Source organism: Diceros bicornis, chromosome 13 (genome assembly GCF_020826845.1).
Source record: "Diceros bicornis minor isolate mBicDic1 chromosome 13, mDicBic1.mat.cur, whole genome shotgun sequence".
NCBI lineage: Eukaryota > Metazoa > Chordata > Mammalia > Perissodactyla > Rhinocerotidae > Diceros > Diceros bicornis.
In genome coordinates, this window is record NC_080752.1 from 55,207,512 (window position 1) to 55,216,527 (window position 9,016).

Here is a 9,016-nt window from a genome sequence, read left to right on the forward strand (position 1 = left end):
AACTTCAGTGAATTATTAACGGTGTCTGTCTCAGTGTTGCATTGAAAGTTGTAAATGTGCGCCATGTAGCAGTCAAGACTTTTAGCAATCGACAGCAGTCTTGTTTCAGAGTAGTATTCCCAAGAGTCGCGACTCACAGGTCGAAGGAGCTTTCTTGGACTAAGTATGTAGTGGTTAGAAAAAGAAAAAGCTGATCGATCTCTTTGGGGATCAAGTTACATTGCCTGGTTAGAGAGAGGTTTGCCTTATTTTGTGACTTGATTCTAATGTGGCAACGGCTAAACAATTTTCAAGAAACAAATGATAAACTACGTGGAGGTTTGTCCTTGCACTACACGAAGGCCGAGGGAGAGTTTACTGATGAAGAGGAAATCACCTTTGACATCTGGGGGGAACCTCCTCGTTGCTGCCCTCGGCCCCCTCTACTCACCAGCTAACGCTCCACACTGGAAAGCTGAGGGAAGTCTCAGGGGTTTCTCTCCCATGTGACGAAGTGAGGGTCTCGATCATTCCTAGTTTCACTCACAGATAATGTCCCCCAGTTAGGCAACGAGCACCAGCTGCGGATGACTCTAGTGGCAGGAAAGCAGCAAGTGGCAGGTGGAGCAAATAGGAGGGGTCACATGAGACAAATGGCAGAGACAGCATCAGCGGCACAGAAAGGATTTCTCCTCTTAAGTCGAGAGAAAGCAACAAACCAAAAACCTGTGCTTGCCTTGGCAACAGAGCAATGAAGACTAGAATGCGAGAGCCTGCCCTTGTGTTGCTGACATTTTAGGAAGGACAGGCAGGTGCTAAAGAATCAAATTGAGTAGAAGACATGGCATATTAGGTGATAACGAATGTTCTGGAGAAGAATAAACAAGGCAGGGTAAGGGGTGATGGGTGTGGGAATGGGGGGCACACTTGCCTAGACACACACTCTCGGTGGGAGTGGTCACCTGAGCACTGAGGAGCCCTGGAGGAGAGCTCTGTAGGCAGGGGGGGCAGAACGGGCCATGGCTCTGAAGGCGGCATGAGCACGGTGAGTGTGAGAAGCGACCAGGAGCCAGAGTGGCCCGAGTGCAGTGAGTGAAGCCAGAGAGAAGGGGGTCAAGGCCATCAGGGGTCAGAAGGTGGAGGGAGTCGAATCCACCGTAAAGAGTTTGGTTTCCCTTTCAGAGGACAGAAGCTGCCATGGGGAAGAGGAGAACAGAGGGAAACCTGTGGGAGAGCATGGCAGGGACTCGAGGCTGAGGATGGTGAAGGCTGCCCCCGGGCAGCGGTGGAGGTGGAGACGGAGAGATGGGGTGGGATCCGGGACCTGTCCTGCAGGCAGAGACCGTGAGACGTGCTGATGCCTGTGGGTGTGAGAAAAGAGAGGCGTCGGCATGGGGACGGGAGCCCCAGGTGAGGGGTGGTGTCCTTCAGCGAGATGGGGGGAATGGCAGAGGAGTGCCTTTGGACGGGAAATCAGAGTGGGTCTCTGTGAGAGTTAGGTTTCAGGGCCCCTCAGCCAGCAGAGTAGAAATACCGAATGTTCGGAGGAGACAGGTGTCTGCGCTCAGAGGAGCGTTCACGGCTGCAGATAGAAGTACGCAGGGGCATCGGGGAGGGAAGTTCCCGTAGCAGAGACGATGTCCAAGGGCCGAGAAGATGCCACAGGGTAGACTCCATGGGCCTGTTTGCGGCGAGAGCCCATCTTACAGATGCAGAAGCTGAGGCCCAGAGAAGTGAAGTGAATATTTACCTCTTCCTTTCTCTGGAGTGGAAGGGTCAGTAATCAGCCCAGGCCTGCCTCTGGTGTCCTGGGCTTGGAGGCCTCACAGATGAAAACAGTAGAGAACAGAAGCCAGGTGTCCCATGGGAGCCAGGTGACCAGGGGAGCACAGGAAGCCTCAAGCAGCTGTCTTGAAGGTCCACTGAGCCTGAATCCATTTGTGGGGTTGGGGGTGGTGGGGGCGGGTCGAGGGGGCTGGGAGGCCCTAAAAGATGGTGTGTGTAGCTGGCGTGGGTTTTATGGTGGCATTTCTAGGGGACAGAGATGAAGCTGGCCTCTCTTCTTTCCTCTTGATACTTCTCCTGTCCCCATTTCTTTCTTTGTTTTTGGCAGGGAGGGCCCGGGGGTGATGCCAGTTCTCAGGTTTTAGGGCAGCTCCTCGCTCTGGAAGCGGGGTTGCCTTTTAGAGCCAGGAGGAAGGGCCGAGAGGCCCAGACGTCGCTCCGGGCTCGAGGGCCTCACACGTTGCCATTTGTGGATGCGTCGTGAGGCTCCTCCTCAGAACCAGGGCTGCTCAAGGAAGAGCTCACTTCCTAACACGCGGAAGAATACTTGCCACAGTGGCTTGAAATGGGCCTCTCGAGGTGACATTTCGGTGACTTTTTCCCCTTCCTGAAGACGCATAGAATTTTTACATTCCAAACGGGTATAGAACTGTACCTGGTGAAGAAAACAGATCTTTGAAGGCGCTAACCTCGAAAGCTCCCTAGGTGTCAGTGACCGAGGGAGGAGGGGGTTCTTCTCACCTCCGTCTTGCCTTTGAGAGAGGAGCGGCGTGTTTCCACTTTTGTGAACTTCCGGGAACCCCGCTGCCACCCCGATCCCTGGTTTGGCTGGGAAGGTGGGAGGTGGCGAGGCAAACATCCCGTCACCAGCGAATCCCGTCGAAGGCCGCGCTTGGAAAATGAGTCTGCAAAGAAACAGTTCACGCCACGCGTGGAGCCCTTGACCATGGTGTCGCGAACGTGCTCAGAGCCCAGAGGTGGGCAGGGGTGGACGGGGACGAGCGACTCCTTCTCCACTTGGGCCCTCCTGACCACCTGCAGCTCTAGGGGAACCCCCCCAAAGGGCCCCCGCTCAGTGCGGCTCCTGTGCCATGCCACGGTGCACCCCACTTCCGTGGGCACCTCTTATTAAATGTGTGCCCAGATGGTCCCTGAGGATGGGGCCCCGCCTGTTGTCCCCACCTAGAAGTCCAGCCCCGGGAGGCAGGCTGCGGTCCTGCGCTGGACTGAATGTCCACTGTCTGGAACGGGGACTGCGGCTTTGGCGGCTCACAGGTCAGATTTACAGGAGGAAGGGAAGGGCCTGGCTGCCCGCAGTGCCAGCTCCTGGTGCTCTGTCACCCCACACTCACACAGCAGTGCCCTCCCCTCCTCCGTGCCGTGCTTCCTGCTGTCGCCTCCCTCAGGCTGCAGGGGCCTCTCTTCCCACCTGCCTCCAACCTTCAAGTCCTCCCTGTCCTTCAAGGCCTCGTCCAGATGCCACTCCCTCTGGACAAGCCGCCCCCTGCCGCCCCCCCCCGCCCCCCCGCCACCGCCACCGCCACCCCGCCCTCCCCGCCTCCTAATTACCCCATCACGTGCCCCCTCCTCACTGACTGTTTCCAGGAGGCCCACCACCACCACACACACCCTTTATCGAGTAGTATAGCTTTAGAGGCAGTCCCGAAGATGGTAGTACCGTACCTTCCTCTCACTATGTTCTGCTTCCATACTGGGGAGGCGTGTTGAGTCTGCCGCTGGGATCTTCACTAGGATTGTCTTGACTCTGTAGATCCTGTTGGGAAGAGCTGACATCTGCTGAACAATACCGAGTCAACCTATGAAGAAACATGGAGGAAGTCTGCACTGCTGTTGGTCTTCTGTGATTTCTTCTGTCAGCGTGTTGTAGACCTCCTCACATCGATCTTGTGCGTAAGTGTTTAGATTTACACCTGTGTGTGTCATTTTTGATGCTGATATCAATGATGTGTTTGTAACTTTAAATTCGAGGTGTTCACCGTTAGTATAGAAGAGAGTTGAGAATCATTTTCAAGCCCATTCATTAGCACGGTGATTAAGTCTTCCACAACCTGTGATGAGGCTCTGTTCTGCCTCGGGCTGTCTCTTCAGGCCTGGGATCCCTGGTCAGGAAGGTAGAGCCAGATCCAGTCCCCTGGGTGTTCACGGCACTCTTGATCCTACCGTCCCCCGGGGAGTGGAGGGTTTTGTGGGCTGTAAGCAGCGAAGAACCGCCACCGCCCCACTCTCCCCAGTTTGTTGCTGCGTCCCCGCTGTCCCCATCCGCGAGAACGCTTGGTGCCGCTGTTCGCAAACCAGTCGGCTAAACGACTTTTCACATCTGATCCCGTGATCGTCTGTTTTCTTTGCACTCCAGACGAAACCTAAAATCTGCAGATTTATTTTCACATACACAATACTGCTACCACCTTGTATGGGCAGAACTTTCCGTGGACTCTACCCCCCCTTCTGCTCTGGGGAGACTTTGGCCAGGAGGGCCAATGGCCCTGGGAGGCCACCGTCAAGCTGTTCCCTTCTGTGAAGGAATTTCCGACCCGGCGACATGATGCAGGGAGCTCAGCTTCCAGGCGTCCTCTATGGGGAATGTGGATCTGAGAATTTCTGCCTGTTCTTCCAAGGGGATACGCAGGGAAGGGGAATTCATGCGACCCACAGTGGACATGTCCTGTGGTTTGCCTCCGACGACAAAGGGAGAGGCAAGTCCTGGCTGAGCTCCCTTCCTGTGACAGCCAGGGACAGCCAACGCTACGGAGAGATGCCACAGCCTCGGAACAAATGCATGGCTGGGAGTGTACAGCCGAGTCAAGGGAAGGAGCACAGGCCTGTGAGACCAGAGCCAGCCTTGGGTCCTGCTCCAAATCCCAGAGAGGTGATCTGCAGTGTCCTGGAAAGGGGGGAGCTGGCTCGATCTCGGTGGTTCTTCTTTTATGATCGGAGTTTCGTGGGTGCAGGGGAATGTGCTGGAGTGGACCCCACATCCCCGGCTCTGCCTTGAGCATGAGGAAGAGCCATGGGGCTCTTATCCCCCAGTTCTGTGCCGGGGAAAGAAAGAGGCTTCCAGAAAATTCCCGAGGACTGAACTTGACTGTGAGCTCCCCGTGAGGCTGGGCCTGGAGGGAGCAGAAGCAGATACCGATAAGCCTTCCAGAACCGTGACTTCCTGCACAGGTCACACGCACATCCGTGGACACACACCATTCCAGCGAGAGCCAAACGGTCGAAAGAAGAAGAAAAGATTGCCGAGATGCTAAAAGCGCTCGCGTCCATAGAAGCGGTCGTGAGATCCAGCACGTCACGAGGAGCTTTGCCAAAGCTGCCCGGAGGCCGAGAGCCAAGCCCTGCTGGTCCCTTCCCCGGCAGTGGGCCTGGGTCTTAAAGCGGAGCTGTTCTCTCCCCCTCCACGCAGGCCTCCCAAGCCGCCTGGCTGCCTCCAGCCAGCTGGACCTCCATCGGAGCGTTCCTGAGGCCAGTGGATGCAGGGGAGCCCCTTCGCTGGGCTGGAGATCCTCTACCTTCGCCTGCTGGACACCGCAGACGGCTCCTTCGCGGTCAGTTCCTCCAAATCGACAGACTTTTGGAATTCCTAGAGCACACCAAGAAAAGTGGGACTTTGTTTCACTTCACGGACTGTTTGGATTATCCCTCGTTAGTAGTGAAGAAGAGACTTATCTTTTCCTTAAATTGAACCTTCATCAAACTACCTTTCTCTAGACGATATTGTGCAAATATTATGTATATATTAAACTTCAGTGAATTATTAACGGTGTCTGTCTCAGTGTTGCATTGCAAGTTGTAAATGTGTGCCATGTAGCAGTCAAGATCAGCTGGAGAGAACCTCAAACTCCTGGACAGGGTGTCCATCTGGTTTTCCAAACTCAGAAAGGCTAAATCCCAGTGATGCGTGAGGAAGTCTGCTTTTCATGGGGGAAAGAAAAATAATCACCATGAACAACCACAGCACATTCCCCAGCCCTTTTTGCAGAACCAGGCACCAGGTAAGCACCTGCCTTGGCTGATTCCATGATTTCCTAAAATAACTTTATGAGGTTCATCTTCTTACCAACCCACTTTTCAGAAGAGCAAAGTAAAGCTCACAGAGGTGTGTTGACATTCCCCATACACACGGTTGGTAGATGGGACACTAACCACTGTGCTCTGGAGGCGGCAGCACTCGCCTATGGGGCAGCTAGTCCAGTACCTGTTGGGTGGTGGTGAAGACCTGGTACATGCATGGGAAGGCGGCAATGTAGGAGATGTTTCTATCCGGGAAAGCTGGTACCAGGGACTCTACCACCTTCTCCATTGTGCCTGCCTTGGGGGTCGGCATTGAGTAGGCCTCATCCCGGGAGAGGGTTGACTCCTTTTCACACCAAGTGGACGAGGAGGAACAAATAGTGAGTGGCATCACCATGAGCCACCAGGAGGATCAGGGTCTGGAGCTCAGACCAGAAACTCCCATCACCTCAGGAACTTGGGCAAGAGGAGGGACATGAGTGCCCACACAGAAAAAGGTTCCAGGCTTTAAAAGCATCATTTGATTTTGGGGAGAGTGATAAACAACCAGTACCTTCAAGGCTTTGTGTTAGCTGAGAAACAATAGCACCTCCCTGTATTGATAGCCTGTATTAAGAGCCTTATCTCAGTGAGTCATCAACAAACGTCCCCACTGTAGATATTGAGAAACAGAGGGTTAGGGATTTCAAGGGGCTGCTCAAGATCACACAGGTCAGAACTGAGAACTGCCCCTACCATGGGCTGCATGACATTCCCTCTAAACTACCTGAGGCTTCATCAGCACCTGGCATGAAGCGGAAGGCTCTGGGGAAACCACATTCCTGGAAGGAACCCAGGGGATTCACCAGATTGACTGGGTTCTGGGTTCACCCCGGTCATCTCAGTGTCCTGGGTATGGAGACCACTATGTGCCCACACTTACCCCAGACCAGTGTTGGCCATTGTTCATCGCCAGATGCATCTGCCCCTTGTCTAGTGAGATGGAGGAGTTGAACCCATCAACCAGCTCCTTGACAATGTCCTGGGTGGAGCTCTACAAAGACAGAAACCAGTACCGTGCCAGTAAGCATGAGGGGCCATCCACCCACTTGGTGGTTCTATGTTACAGCAGACCCAGCAAACTAACACAGTCTATGAGGACACATTTAAGATGTTCCTGCAGCACTGCTGAAATGGCAACAGAATTGAATCATGTCAAGGTCCGACAACATTGAAAAGCTGAATTGCTGTGGCAAATGACTTCCTTTATGGGATATTATGAAGTCACATTAAGGCCACAGCTCCTGACCTGACAGCCCTACAGTGATTTGATGCAGTCTGTGAAATGACAAGTTGCACAGAAATGTATAGAATTGGAGGAACCAAGCTAATCGAAGCCTGGATTCCTCATCCACAAAACTTGTGAGCTATTAAATATTTGTAGTTTTAAGATGCATGGTATTGGGGCAACGCTTTCAGAGAGGAAGGGATAACTAACAATCTAACAGCCCCCAAGATCTGGCCCTGCCCTCCTCCTTCTGCTCCTCTCTCTTCCCAGGCTCGCTCCAGCCACACTGGTCACCTTTCTAACCGCCTCAGGTCAAACTCACTTCTGCCTGCAAGTCTCTGTACCAGTGGTGCCTTCTCCCTGACACACTGCTCCCAGACTTGTGCAGGGATGGCTCTCTCTTGTCATTCTAGTCTCAGTAAATGTCACCCCAGTGAGGCCTTTCAGATCTTCCTACCCAGCGACTGCCATCTCATCTCTCACAACACCCTGCTTTGTTTTCAGGTTAGCACTTACTCTTTTCTTTCACATGTCTTGCTTCTGTGCTTTTGTCCTTCTCTCCTCCAGACTGAAAGCTCCTGGAAGAGAGAGACCATTTGGCACCTGGCACAGGGTGAGCCATAATCTCGGAATAAATAAATAAATAAATCTCCGAATAAATAAATAAATGGGGAGATCTTGGAGCTCTTCTTCCTGCCTCTGCCCAGCTCATTCTGTAGAAATGATCACTAATCGTAGGAGGTGCATATTGTTTCTGAAGCAGAGGCGTGGCCGAAATGACATTCTGCATGGCTCTTCCTGCCCCAATTGCTCCAGCAAAGCTCAGTGGGCACCATGAACCAGGAGGCTGCCTGTCCCCTGGTGGCCAGCACTAGCACTGCAGCCCCAGGCAGGAATCTTTCTTTGGGTGACCTCAAGGCAAAGGCTCTCCGGAGTCCCAGGAGTAAAACAGCAGGCCCTGAAGGATTTCAGGGCTGTGGAAGGGACCTCAGAAGACACTCCTGCCGCCCTCTTTGCCACTCCCCTCTGGGGTGTCTAGTTTTCTCAGAAGGCATCCTCACCTCAGCCAGGGCAATGATTCCCCCTACTTCCAAATGAGGACCCCAAGGATCCAAGTATGAGTGGTCTTGTTCCTGGACCCTTAACTTTCAGTCCCTGGCTCTGTCTTGTTCTTCCCTACCCCAAGTCCTCATTCCCCAAGCTCCTCTCTGCCACGAAGGACCTTCAGGGAGTGGGAAGCATTTATCCATGTCCTTGGAGGACGATGGGTCATTGGTAGAGAATCAAGGTCTACAGACTTTCCAAGCATGCAGAACCCTTGGGTACTGCCATTGCAAGAGCCCAATTTGTAGAGAAGGAAACTGAGACCTTCTCTCCTGTAGTCCCTGTCTATACTAGGGGATGAAGTATGCTCGGTCCACTTCCAGGAGCCTAGCACAGTAGACTGCAGGACCCCAGTCCCTGTCCTCTGGAGACTACTATGGAGTTGGCCCCTGCCCAGGCAGGACTGTGGGAAATTTAAGGATCGCCTTCATGCTATGGACCTCTGGACATGTTGCCGGGAGAATGGATGCCCCTACTCTATTGCAGAGCTGGCTCCAACCCCTCTCTCCTCTTTCCCTTGTCATTTTCAGGGTGTCTGCTCTTCTTAACCACCCTCCCATAGTCCCCAGCTGGAAGTCTGCTTCTGTTTGTGCGTGCCTGCGTGCTTGTGGGGATGCAGGAAGGAAAATGGTCCAAACTGGGAGGGGTTGGGTAGGATCCTAGTCCAAACTAGGATCTTAGGGGCTTTCATTTCCAAAGTAAACATGACTGGAGGAGTTGGGCCCGGGCCTATGAAGCCGGTGTCCTCACTTTTCTTCTTGACTCTGACCACATACTGTGCCCTGGGCCTGCCTCTTTCTGAGCCTCAGTTTCCCAATTATACAAAGAGGGGCTGAATGCAGAATTTCA

General features: G+C 53.5%; 1 long non-coding RNA gene across 3 annotated transcripts in view; it reads right to left on the minus strand.

The window, feature by feature from the left end:
• The window catches only part of LOC131413219 (uncharacterized), a 97,359-nt gene extending 89,045 nt beyond the window's left edge, over positions 1 to 8,314 (minus strand). The window contains exons 1-3 of one of the 3 annotated variants that reach the window (XR_009221908.1): positions 7,580 to 8,314; positions 6,719 to 6,829; positions 5,537 to 5,693 (exon numbers count right to left, since the gene is read on the minus strand). This is a non-coding gene — a long non-coding RNA (uncharacterized LOC131413219). Of the gene's footprint in view, positions 1 to 5,536; positions 5,694 to 5,908; positions 6,143 to 6,718; positions 6,830 to 7,579 lie in introns of those variants that run through there. The other 2 variants (XR_009221909.1, XR_009221907.1) reach the window with 2 other exon arrangements.
• Positions 8,315 to 9,016: the final 702 nt, after the last annotated feature.